The sequence below is a fragment of the Ailuropoda melanoleuca genome, chromosome 16, assembly GCF_002007445.2.
Source record: "Ailuropoda melanoleuca isolate Jingjing chromosome 16, ASM200744v2, whole genome shotgun sequence".
In the NCBI taxonomy this organism is placed as follows: Eukaryota; Metazoa; Chordata; class Mammalia; order Carnivora; family Ursidae; genus Ailuropoda; species Ailuropoda melanoleuca.
The window spans coordinates 71,412,522-71,426,596 of NC_048233.1; positions in this window are offsets into that span (position 1 = coordinate 71,412,522).

A 14,075-nucleotide genomic window follows, 5' to 3' on the forward strand; every position below is an offset into this window, starting at 1 on the left:
CTTATCTGTTAAATGGTGTTAAAACACCTGTTCCAGAGGGTGACTGTGAGGATTCAATGAGAAAAATGATGTGAACATGCTTAGTGTATAGCCTGGCCACAAGGTACTGTAAAAAGAACATGTGCTTTGAAGCCAGAAGGAGGAGTTGGAATCCTGGCTGTCCCACTGCTCCTCTGTGAGAGTTTGCATGAATAACCCAGGTGTTCTGAGTCTTGCTTTCCCCGTTTGTCAAATGCCAAAGAACACTGAATCTGAGAATTTATTGTAAAGATTAGAAATGTTATCTGTGAAGTGCGTAGCACAGAGCCTGTTTCTTGAGTTATCCATACTTTTACAAACTCATAAAAACTTTCTTTTTCATTTCCCTGGAATCTCATTAGAAGATGCAAATCAGTATAATCTGCTGGTCTGGGGTTTTTACCAAGATGGTAGTGAGGACGATGAGTGTTATGAAAAGAAGATGGCTAACATGAATTTATGAAACATAAAAAAAATTTGGAAGATTCCCCCATAAAAATTTATAAAAAATAATTAACAATTATGCCAAAACAATATACAGATTTTTTTTTTTACATACTAATGTTCAACAAGAGACCAAAAGAGTTGTTAACTTGTGACTTTTGAGTTTACAATGCTGGCAGAGAAATTCACAGGGATGAAGCCAGACGGTAAGTGTGTGGAACACTGAGAAGAATGTTGAACATTCTGGATGGTGCATAAAAAGAAAGAGCACATAGATTCTATCCAAGGGCACGCCTTTCAAGAAGTACGGTCTTGCCTGACAGATGTAATAGACAGATGATTACAGTGGGCTCAACGCCAATTCATCTCTGCCCCCCTGGAAACATATCCTAAAACACACATCCTTTCGAGAAGAACTGTCTGAGCACATGAAGGCAAATCAGAAATGACAACCTGCAGGATAAAGGCACTATGACTTCCAAGCCCAAATTTAAAAGCAACTCTCAAAACATATAGTGGAAAAAGTATCAGAAGATTTCACTTCTGACCTGTTCTCCACTCTACTTTGTACCCTGAACAAATCACTTCTCTCTGTCTCTCTGTCTCAGCAGAAGATGCATAATAAAGAAGGGTGCAATGGCTGATTTCTGAGGTCCCTTTCAGCACCAACAAATGTTGTGTGTCTTTCCCGTCAAAGGTATTCAAGACTGATTAACATCAAGAAGTCAGCAAATCGCCCGGCAGCTCTTAGCATGGAGCCTGGAGCAAGTGGAATAAAGAAATATGCCTAGATGTGTACTGCTGCAAAATTAAAATCCATCAGTGAATGTCTAGTTAATGCTCAAAGTGGTTAGTTAACATCCAATTAATTGAAACAGGAGATCACTTTGAAGACATTGGCTTTCACTTATTGGAACCAGTTCAGACCGAAACCTAGATCCAGAACTCTTGCATAAAAGTGTAACTTCACCAAGAATATCATGTCTCCCTCGATTCTTCTTTTAAAAGAGTTCTCTTTCTTTGAAAGAATCTAAAAGGTGGTAACAAGAGCCACTATCTTCTAAGCCAAGAGGGAAGTCTCCATCTCTTTCACACACATGCCTGCATCCTTCCTCCGTTAGTCTCAGTGCCTGGCACTTCTTTATCGTGAGGCACAGGCTAGATACATTCAAGTGTGTGTCCTGTGCAGAAAGCAGAAGCGAGTCTGAAGGAAGAGGATGGTGTCTGGGGGCCTTAAGGACAAGAACACAAGGCCCCCACACGCCATCTGCTCATTTGCTATGCAGACATAAGAAAAAAGAAAAATGGGCCTGCAGATGCCATATTCTTAGGGATACATCCCTCCTGTAGATGCAGCCTAAAAGTTCAATATTAATGACATAATTATGTAGATATTACATGTAATGATAATAATAATATAATTATTCTGACCACCCTAGTGGAACGTAAGCACCCTCATTTAGCCACATGCACATATCACACTGTCATTACAGAGGTTATAAATTGCTTCTTCATGGGCCATTTCCTTATAGAAATATAGATGCTCCGATGCTTCATCCTCCTGCCATCTCTAGGGAAGTTAGTTGCCCTGATGAGCTGATAAAGGAAGTAACCTTCAAGGCCCTCCCCCTTGCATGAAGAAAAAGCAATATTCATTTTGGACCACCCACTCTCTGTCTTACTTTTTATCCCCTTTATTAAATGCCTTTGCCATTCCATTCCAGCAACAGAAGGCTGGGGTGGGCCAGCCGGACGGCATGGTGTTGAAATCGCTCCCCATAAAAACGTGCCTGCAATGTTACAGCAGCTTTGATGCTGTTGTAATGCACCCATAAAATCAAGGAACATATGTAGAGGCAGCTGCTGGTGGCATCGAAGGAATGTAAAAAATATGAGGCTGTTGAAAAACTTTGATAGATTTTACTGCCAGCCAAGTATATATACTTTTTATGGTCTGTTATATGAACCTACAAAAAAAAAATCATGCTTTTCTTTAGTGTGTTTATTCATTGCATCATTTACGACAAATTCCTGAGACAAACTAGGACACCAGATGATTACTCTTCAAAGCAGTGGTCTCTGTGTAGCCTTAAGAAACTCAGAGAGAAAGGAAAAGGCCTTTAATAACGGGTCCTTGGAATGGGGGAGCCCTAGGAAGAGGTTAATGTCACTGCACATAAGCCATTTCCCTACACTGTACCCTCTGAAAACATCAGGACCCTCTGAGGATGGCTACTCCACTTCCCTGATGTGGCACAGGCTTTGCTGTAATTAAGTAATGGTCAGGCAGGGATGTGATGTTTGGTAGGGGGAAAATCAGATTATCTAAGCCTTAGGGTAGTATCAGTATACAAACAATATAAGGGGGCACAAGGTAAGTCAATAGAATGTGGGAAGAAAATAATAGAACTGCCATTATATTCATTCATATGTAAAAATAACAGGGAATAAAGTATGCTTTACTCATATTTAATATATGCTCAGAGAGGGTGCTCCTATCATTAGCAGATCAATACAGCTGAGGACTTGATCTAAAATTCATATGCTATAGATTCATATATTGGGGAAAATGCTCCAAAATTCCTTGCTATAAATGTGGGATCAAAAATTTAAAGATTGCTCAGTTAATAGTGCAAAAGTCTTTACTTAAGACTATAAGAAAAAGCCCAAGTATTTAAGAAATATATAACTCTTCTATAATAAAATCTTTAGAGCATGGAAAAAATGGCAAATATCCAAATCATTTTATTTGGCTGGTACATGTTCTGTGTTTGGTTGGTTGGCTTTTGTTTGTTTGTTCTTCATTTAAATGTAATCCTTCCGTGACTCCTGTGTTGATACACATATTTTTTTCTTACAGTTTTTATTCCACTGGTATTTTAATAGACATCTGGAAGGGTTAAAATGCATACAACCACAATGTCCCCTTATCTTGCTCTTTCCAGTACATCAGGTGATTCTCCTTGCTGCTAGACACAGTGAGGTTCAGAAGATTAATCAAGTACTAACAGCTATGTCCATGGCTAAAGCAATAGTCGTGAGTATGAATTTCAACAACAGAATTTAATATATTTTAGAAAACAGTAGAATCATCTATAAAACAGAGATACTTTACACTTATCTTTATGAGATTGGTGATACCTGATAAATGGAAACTATGATCACAAATAGTATAACATGATATTTATTTCCTGTAACATCTGGAAAGCATCCTAAAGAACAAATAACTCAAAAGATTTAGCATTATCATACTGAAAATGAGAAAATAAGGAAAGAGGACGTAGTAGAGGAAAATAAGAGAAGCCTGAATGAAGAATGAGAACGAAAGAATTTAAAATACAGTTGAATGTATCTCTGACGTCCTGCTTAGCACTGCAAGATTAAGAGTTAGCACAATCCTAAGCAGCCAGGAATTGCTTTCTTTGGGAAAAGATACGGCTTGGTTTAAATCTTTCCAATGGTCTTCAGTGATGTATCTCTTGGCAATACGGGAACCAATGAAAGGAGCAAATTTCCATTCCTGACTTGTAGGGCTCAGGTGAAAAATCTATTAATAGGCACGAAAGGCCAGATGGACTGGCCAAGGCCTGGAGCACAAAGGTTAGTTTTCGAGAACCATCTGGGGCTTGTTCTTATGCCTTAGTGAAAAAGCAGTGAGAGCCCAGAACACAACACAGTCAATTAGAAGGCAGTAGCTGGAGGCCTGCTGGTCTGCCAACCTTTCACTGCTACAGAAAAATGATGGCTTGGAGAAGGGAAAAACTTGTCAGTTATTTTCTTCTTCTTTTTTTTAATTTTCAAGAACACCTGGATACATTTTGGTGGCTAACAAAGTAAGCAGAGAATTAGGACTCATCCAGGTACATGCATCCCAGTTGCACATAAGTTTCCAGAACACTCTCCTTCCATTTGACAGGTGGTTCCCATGGTAGGAAGGGAGACAGGCCTGGATCTGGGCATACACTGTATTAAAATCCAAGCCGCTCCTCAGAGTTTACCCAATACCCTCACACAGTGTGGTTGTTATCAATATTATCTACCTTCCTGAAGAGTTCATGGTAAAATTTCAAGATACATTAAGTTTTGATGTAAACATAAATACCTCCAGCATCATAACAGGAAAGAATAGTTTTAAATATCATCTATTACCTAGCCATTGGATTTCAGACAGATTACTTAACCAATCTGAACTGCAGTTTCTTCATGTTAAATGATGATAATAGTTTTTTTTCATGTTAAAAAATTATTGAAGAAAGAATTATGTAAGAAATTTATGTTTAGCTCAGTGCGTTCACTGTTTGCTCCATTCATTTTGTCAACATGTGTTCACTGGGTACCATCTCAGTGCCATACTAATGGCATAGTGGGGAAAAGATATGTGGTATACCAGTTTATAACAGGCAACTAATTTACAGCAGTTATTTTTTAAGAAACAACTCAGAAATTTGGGAAACAGAAAAAAAAGGATTTTTTTTAAAAAACCTATAACCCTACTCGCCATGTATAACCAGTTTTAATATTTTTGTATAATTCCCTGCTTTGACTCATTTGAACAATAACTTTAGCTAAGGCTAAAAAAAAGTATAAATCAACTATAAGTGATGGGCTTTCTATGAGAATATGTAATAAACAATATTTAGAAAATACTTTTTACTAGTTTTATGTTTTTTATGTGCATACAAATATATAGGCGCATAGCAAATTTTTAGTTTATGAGAATATTTTAATTTTGGAATAAATGAGGCAAAAATATTATGATTTGAAGCGGACAGATCTCATTTTGAATCTAGGCTATGCCTTTAACCAGCTGTGTGATCTTGGGTGAATTTACTTCTCCCTAAGATTCAGTTTTTTCATCTTCAAATTTAGTTAAGGTTGTATATACCAATGTCTAAAAGTTATTACCAATGTCTAAAAGAATATAAACTTTTTGCTCTTTTATGAAATAAATGTCTGTCTCAAATTTCATGGTGAGTTTATGACAATTCTGTGGACAGAATTTTAAAGTATATGCTTTGACCTAAAGAAATCAATGAGAAAAACAAATGTATTTTGAATAACTTTATACTGAAACAAAGCATCACATTAGATTCAACTACTGCAGAAGCTTCTCACCCTCTCCTAAAACATTCTTTCAGCTATAACTCAACTGAAACCAACAAGTAATCAAGCCCTTTTTTAAAAAAACAAATGAGAACATGTCTGTGAATCTTTCATCATTAAAAGATGCAAGTTATAGGAATAAAAGGCTGAATTTTTTTGTTTATTTGTTGTTTGGTTGGTTTTAGTGTGAACTGATGTGATTTTCGGGATTTTTCCAACTTCCATCATAGTCCCAAAATGATCTATTTATCTGGTTTAAATAAAGTAAAGGCTGGGTTGCAGGTAATCGGGGAAGTATGCCGAATGACCCATTTAAGGGCCAATGATCAGCCACAGAGAGAAGCTCCCCATAACTGCAGGTGTCCTGGAATGAGACTTTTCCCTCCCTTCTCTTCCTCCTACCTGAGACAGGCAAAAAGATGATAAAACAGAGATAACGGAGAAAGGGATAATAATGCCTACCTACTTCCCCTACCCAAATTTTCTTTTCCTCCCATTGCTGAGAGATTTGCCATTTTTAAACCTCTGGCAGAAGATCTGATGTCTGCTCAATGACATATCGGGATATCTTAGGCTTCTTCCAATTCTACATTAGTAGGAATTCTAGAATTTTTAAAAGTCTGCATTATTCCTATTTAGAGCATGAAGCTGTCCTGGAGAAATCTAACCATTGCCTCCTAGAGCCTACCATTGTACTCCTAGAATACATTCAGTTTGGCAACTGATTTTAAATCAGCGATTTAGTGCCCTCTCACCTTCCTACCTGAACTGTTCATGCCTTAAGGGTAGGGCCACAACTTTTACTTGTCTTCTGTGTCTTAGCACTGAGCAGCTCTAATGAATTGACAAAAGGGTTAGGAGATTTCCCAAGGGTGGGGAGGCACAGGCACACACAATATAAAGAGACAAAGGGCGCAATTCAATTGCAATTCTTGTTAAAACAAAACAAAACTCACATTGTCTTTTGGTAAGACTCTCAAAGTGTGAACTCTTTTCCTGATGAAAGGGACACCAACTGATCCAAAATCCAATTCCTCTCCTCAAATCTTACAAGTTATTGCATAAATCCCATAGACTTTCATTTGTCCATTATTTCCAAGGCGCTCTCCCACTGAGCATCTAAGTCAGGTATTAAAAAGTATGAAAATTAGTTCCATAAGCTAAAATTAATGCTTTACTTGAATTTCTAAAGAATTTAATTAAATATTCTATAAAACAAAAGAGGAAAAACACTGTTCTCCAACTGGAAAAGTACTTACCATGGATACATATGAGTGGGCACACTTACAAGCACATTGTTAGAATCCTGCTTAAAAATGGGATTGACTGGTCCAGGTGGGTTATGAACCCTCATATGTGTCTAAAGTAGGAAAAAGGCTAAAATGAAGAAATAAAGATGATAACACTCATCTATATTCTGGTTTAGATCAGCCTTTGTAAAAACGCCCATCCCACCATTACCCACTGAAATGGCTATGAACCAGACAATACCAGAGTCAGCAATGACATAGAAAAATCGAAGCCATCATATATTGCTGGTGGAAGTGTAAAATGATGACATCACTTTGGAAAACTGCTTGGCAGTTTCTTAAAAATGCAAATACAGAATTACCATGTGACACAAGAATTTCACTCCTAGGTATCTACCCAGAACAAATAAAAGATAGGCCTACACAAAGATCTATACATAAATGTTCTAGCAGTTCACAATAGCCAAAAAGTAGAAATAACCTGAATGTCCATCAATTGGTGAATGAATAAAGAGAATGTATATCTACTCAATGGAATGCCATTCAGTAATAAAAGGAATGGAAATACTGATACATACCAAGAAAAAAAAAAGTGGGGGGAGACAGAAAAGGAATTCAGACCCAAGTCTTTCTGGCTCCAAAGTACCCACTATCATTTACTCTTTCACTTATCTCCTCAAATTTTACCTAAAAGCCAAGATGATGCTTGTAGTTCACTCTTTGTAAAAGCCAGAAAAGTCCTAGTGGAGGTGACTTGATACTGTTGGTATTGATCTCAAAAAGCCAACTCCATCTGCACATTCCTGATATGCCTTACCCCACATCTGGATTTACAAAGGAATAAAACGAGGGTGATGCGATTCATTGTATTAAAAATGTGTTAGAAGATGTTTAATTTTAAATTTCTTTCAAAGAACTATCAACACATCATTAGATTTCTATAAGCTCAATTAGCACACAATTTCAGAGGGACCACCTGTTATACAAAGAGAGGCCACCTGTGCCAGCCAAGGAGCTGCTGCTAATTCACCAAGACCTCAGGGACTTGTTTTCAATTAGTTTAATGCCCAATATGGTTTGATTTCCTGGGTGTGAGCTCAGCCCTTGAGAGGACTAACAGCGCTTTCCCGAAATTTCGACCTCCAAGACAGTGGAGGAGCAGGAAGTGTGAACTGGAAGTCAGAAAATTAAGTGGCTTAGGGCCAAGATCCCATAGCAGACTAGTCTTGGGAATAACAACAGACACTGGGGCCCAGGCTGGCCTAGGCAAGAATATGACTTCTATGCCAGGACACCTTTTATATCAGGGTCAGAAGTCTCTCTAAGGGATGTGTCTGAGGTCAGTTTCTTCCGAGTTCTGGGCTGCTAAGGAGCTAATTCCCAAAGCCAGTTACAGTGAAGAAACCAGATGTTCTACCACATGGCACCAAGAACACCTGAGTGTTCCTATAGCCTGGTGACCTTTGATTCTGAGTCTTACAACCAGAATTCATCCTCTCCTCCCCAATTTATATAACCTAACCACTAATCAAGTCTGATTATTTTTAAGTTATTGCAAAAAAATGCAGACATATACAAACCATAGAAGACTCACATAATAAATCTCTTCATACCTAACTTCTGGGTTTAACAATTGCCCCTTCTGACCAATCCTATCCCATCAACACCCCCACCCACTCTCCCTCTCCCATTGGATGGCTGTGAAACAAATCCAGACATCATATCATATTATAAAGAAATATTTCAGCAGGAATATATACCTGTTTTAGACCTTTTCTTAAAAATTAACTATGATACCATTATCATGTTGAAGTGGGAGAGTGAGGTTCTTGTCTCATGGAGTCGAAGAAAATCTCGCTGACAAAAGAAAGTAAGTAAAGCAATAGAGTTATATTAAGCAAGGATACAGAAAAAGCTCTCAGGAGTGAGTGGGGTCCTGACAGGTTGCCAACATGAGCCTTCACTGACAGTCCTTTATTTAGAACTGACCAGGGAATTTGTGGCCTTATCATTCTTGTGATGTCTTCATTCCAGTAAGGACTGCTGATAACATCTTTTTTAAAAAAAGATTTTAATTATTTATTTGAGAGAGAGACAGAGAGAGTGACAGCACAGGTGGGGAGGAGAGGGAGCTGAGCAGGGAGCCTGACATGGGACTCGATCCCAGGACCCTGAGATCATGACCTGAGCCGAAGCCTGACTCTTAACCAACTGAGCTACCAAGGCACCCCGGTGATAACATCTTTAATGGCTTACTTCTTCTTTGGGGTCGGGTTATTGTTTGTTGGTTACAATGCAACTACCATAAAAAGATACCACTTCTGATGCCCAGGGCAGGGTAGTCTGGTTTATTCCCTTACCTTTGGTTTCATTGCACCTCAGCATTTCTGGGGTTTTTTGGTGAGCCTGATCATGCAGCCCCCTACCTATCTCTCTCTACCTAGCCTTGCCTGTCCCTTACTCAATGAGACCCTCCAGATTTATCGGTGAATCATATACTTGGGGATGTTTGCCAACATGTATCTGGGGGGGGAGGTTGGGATAAAGGAAGTTTCCAAAGGAATCTTTATATGTTTTTTTTAAAGATTTTATTTATTTACCTGACAGAGATAGAGACAGCCAGCGAGAGAGGGAACACAAGCAGGGGGAGTTGGAGAGGAAGAAGCAGGCTTATAGCATAGGAGCCTGATGTGGGGCTCGATCCCATAACGCCGGGATCACGCCCTGAGCCGAAGGCAGACGCTTAACCGCTGTGCCACCCAGGCGCCCCGGAATCTTTATATGTTAAAGTAGACTTACAGGACACTGGGGGTCAGGCTAAGATTGCCTGTGGCCTTAGGAAAGTATGAGGCAGCTGAGTCAGCTGAGTTCCTACAGGAAAGCCACTCCACCTGTTTTAAGGACTTGTCAATGGGTTGTAAGTAGTAAGGAAATTTAATTTTTCTTTGCCTTTGTTTCCCACATAAATGTCTAATAAAATTTAAAAATTATTTCTTACTATCATCAAATAGACAGTCCATGTTCAAAGTTACTTGTTTCAGAGAGTAAATCTACAATTATTTTGTTCAAATTGGTATTCACATAAAGTCTAAACACTTGATATATCAAGTCACTTTTAACCTATAGTTCCTCCCCCCTTCCATTTCCTTTATGAAGAAGCTAAATTATAGGTGCTCTAGAGATTTCCATTGTCAAATATAACAGTGTATGTTAACTATACTGGAGTTAAAATGTAAAAAAATAATAAATTTTTAAAAATGCATCAAATACCTAGGTAAGTAAGAGCTAAAACTGTAAAACTCTTAAAAGAAATACAGGAATAAATCTGCATGACCTTGAGTTAGTCAACACCTTCATAGAGATGACACCAAAACCACAAGTGACGAAAGAAAAAATAAGTAAACGGACTCTATAAAAATAAGAAAATTTGTACTTCAAAGGACACCTCCAATAAATACATAAAAGTAAAAAAGTAAAATAAAAAGCTAACCCAGAGAATGGGAGAAAATATTTGCAAATCACATATCTGCTAAGCAACTTATACCTGTAATACATAAGGAACTCCTATAACAATAAGACAACCTAATTTTAAAATGGGCAAAGGATCTGAATGGACATTTCTCCAAAGAAAATACATAAATTGCCAATAAATACATCAAAAGACACTCAGCATCATTAGCTATCAGGTAATGTAAATAAAAACCACAATGACATAATCAGTCCACACTCACTAGGATGGCTATAATCAAAAAAGACAAAGAATAATATCTGTTGGTGAGGATGTAGAGAAACATGAACTTTGTACACTGGTGGTGGTACTATAAAATGGTGCAGTCACTTTGTAAAACAATCTAGCAGTTCTTCAAAAGATTAAATACAGAGTTTCCATATGATCCATCAATTCAACACCCAGGTATATATCTAACATAAATGAAAATAAATGTCCACACTAAAACTTGTCCAAAGGAGCATTATTCACAATAGCCAAAATTAGAAATGACCCAGGGTTTGTAAACTGATGAATAGATAAATAAAACATGGTATATCCATATATCTGTATGATAATATATTATTCAGCAAAAAAGAAGGAAGTATTAGTATATACTATAACATGGATAAACCTTCAAAACAGTATTCAAAGTGAAATAAGACAGTCATATCATATATTGTATGATTCCATTTATATAAAATGTACAAAATAAGCAAATATATAAAGACAGAAAGTAGATTAGTAGTTGCCTAGGGTTTGGAAAAAGGAATAAATGAGAAGTGACTCTAATAACTAGAAATTTCCTTTTGGGGTGATGAAAATATTTTAAAATTGATTGTAGTGATGGGTGCACAAATGTGTGAATATAGTAAGAGCTTTCGAACTTGTAGTAAATTAAATCTGAAAAAAACTGTGAAACAAAAAGAATTCAGGTATGACTCTTTGATTTATGAATGTCCAAATCTGGACAATGAACCATTTTCTATCTTACATTATTTTACAATGTTTGTTTCAGACATCTGAAGACACAAGTGGTATTTCCTTGTGGGGAAACCTATTGCTTCCAGAAATTACTCACCTAATTTTGAAAGAATATCCTTAATTGTCTTATTCTTCAGGTAAGATTGAAGCCAGAGAATAAGCTGCCTCAAACACTTTGCTGTAGAAAAGGGAGGCAGAATGAGACACAAGAGCTATTTTATTCTGCAGGTTTTTTTGTTTGTTTGTTTGTTTGTTTTTTGACCTGTGGTGGCGACTAAATCATAGTAAATGCAGTAGGATATGAAAGTTCAACCTGTTTTCTGACACGAAAACTCCAAGGTCACGCTTGTCTATGATACAGTGCAGGACATCGTTAGATACACTCTACTGAAGAAGGCCACCTTCTCCAGGATGGGATGAAAATATGCCCTCTTCTCACAAAATAGGAAGGTAGGGAGGTAGCACTGTGTTTATTTCAAAACTGACCCAGGGTAAAAAGGAACCATTGATTCTGTGGCTGATAGTTTCAGTTAGTTAATGATTTGAGTTGAAAACTTTCTTATTGGCCACTAAGGGCTACTGTGAGAGGAAAAGAGTGTATAGGAGATTAAGAGAACATAGGGTGTGAAGGGTTCAAAAAGATGGAAAGATAGAAACCTGAGAAAGTTTGAAGGAAGCAGACAATAGAGAAAAATCCCAGGAGATCAGAGCTGGAAAACTGATCCCAGAGGGGAAAATGTGATAAATATATGACCATGGTTGTCCACAAAAGGGGTCACTATAAGTGCCCCAATGCTACTTGGTATCCTGGAGGGCAAACCCAACAGGACTGCACCTGTGTGCACACATCACGTGGGCAGGAACATCTTCTGGCCACAGGCCGCCGCCATGAACAATATGGAAGGTAACTCTGTCACCATCTGGATGTCCCTTATGCATGCCTCCCTACAGTGCTCCAGGGACAATTATAAGACCAAAGAGTGAGGTTAAAGGGGAAAACTTCAATACCCATACTTGAAGGGACTGCAGTCAACAACCTTGTCCACCAAGTGGATTCTCTGTTACATAAATGAGTATTAATACAGATTAGGTGCTCATGGCACATAATTTTTAATATGATTGCTCACTTAGAAAATCCTTTGAAAGTGGATTTTATTTTAGAGAAAATATTATGATTTACAGTTGAGTCTGATACTTGAGGTAGGATTAAGAATAAATAAATTATTTTATGGGAGAATCCTACCATTTATTAGAATGTCTACTGAGTGCAAGGCACTGTTAGTCTACATCATGGGAAGTAAAGGTAGTTGTTCCTGTTTTATAAGTAAGCTGAGTCTCTGAAAGAACAAATGTTTAACTCAGGGTCACACTGCTAGTAAAATCTCAGACTCTCAACTGGGCTTGTGAAACATATTGTGACATTATTCTTATTTGGTTGATAAATTGCTTCTGAAGAATAAATGAGCAGTAGAGTCATCATTTTTTTAAAGTGCATGGTAATGCCTTTGTAGACAGTAAGACTGCTCTACCATAGGGCAAAATATATTTTTATATCAAATTAATTTTTTTATTGTGATGTGATCGTACCGCCTGAAAGAAGAAGAAAGGACACAGAGCTGTTCTTTAGAAAACCTCTGATGAGCCTGCATGCTATATATAACCAGAAGCCTTTTGCAGTTCCTCCAATACCTTGGAATCCCCATTCCTTTGCTCATGATATGATTCCACCCTTCCGCTTTGGTGTCTGATCCCAGCAACACCCCCACAGATAACCTAATTCCAGAGAAGGCCCAAGGTGAAATTCTATCTCTAGTTCCACTAATAATGAAAACCATACATCACAGCTGCAAATTGCCAAGGACCCTGGGGTTGGCGAAGAGGAGATATTTTAATGGCCTTACGTTATTACTAAGCACAGACATTTGCCATAATAGGAAACTAAAGAAGCTGTTTCTCAGGTATAATCTGCATAGCAAGAGGCTGACCCTTCCTTTCCATAAGCACCGCCCAGTAATTCAGACAGTATCACAGAAAGCATTTTTAATATCAAATCCGCTTTGTTGAAAAACCTCAAATTGTAAGGCTGAACAAAGTTGAACATGCAGAATAAACTGAAGTTTAAGACTGCCCCAATGGAAAAATAAAGAGCTATACTTCTCTCCATTCACTAATTCATTTAATAAACCTAATCACCAAGATAGTGGTCTAATGCTGGGAGTACTAAAAGGAGCTGCTTTGAGAAGACATGCGGGAGATATCTGAAAACCTTAAATGAGACTCAGAAGCGTCCTACATAGAATTACACATATAGGCCATACCTTTAAATAAAAGAATACCAATAGGTAATGTTTAAAAAATCGTTCAGTATCAACCAAGTGGGAGGTGAGCTTATGTTTAGCTGCCATTGCCTCTCCAGGATGTGATCAGGAATGCAGTATGAGCACTGCGGTTCTCTTAGCTCCTGTTCATCAGTGAGCTCCCCTGGGCAAATTTCTCATTACTTTACCCAATATGGCTGGGTACTTTTTCTGAGGCCATGTCCTGTATCTGTCTGTGGCCAATGTGTCCACCTGGAGTTCTATTACTGAACACGGGCAAGCTCAGCTTAATTTCCGAATCATATCAGCTTTCTATTCATTTAGTGTCAAGGTCACCAATGATTTTCATGTTTTAAAATCCAATGGGCAGTTCCTGGTCCTTAAAACACATTTTTCACTTGACATCCAGGATACCAAACTCTCTTGGTTTTCTTCCTACCGCTCTGTCTCTCGGAATTCTTTACTGATCCC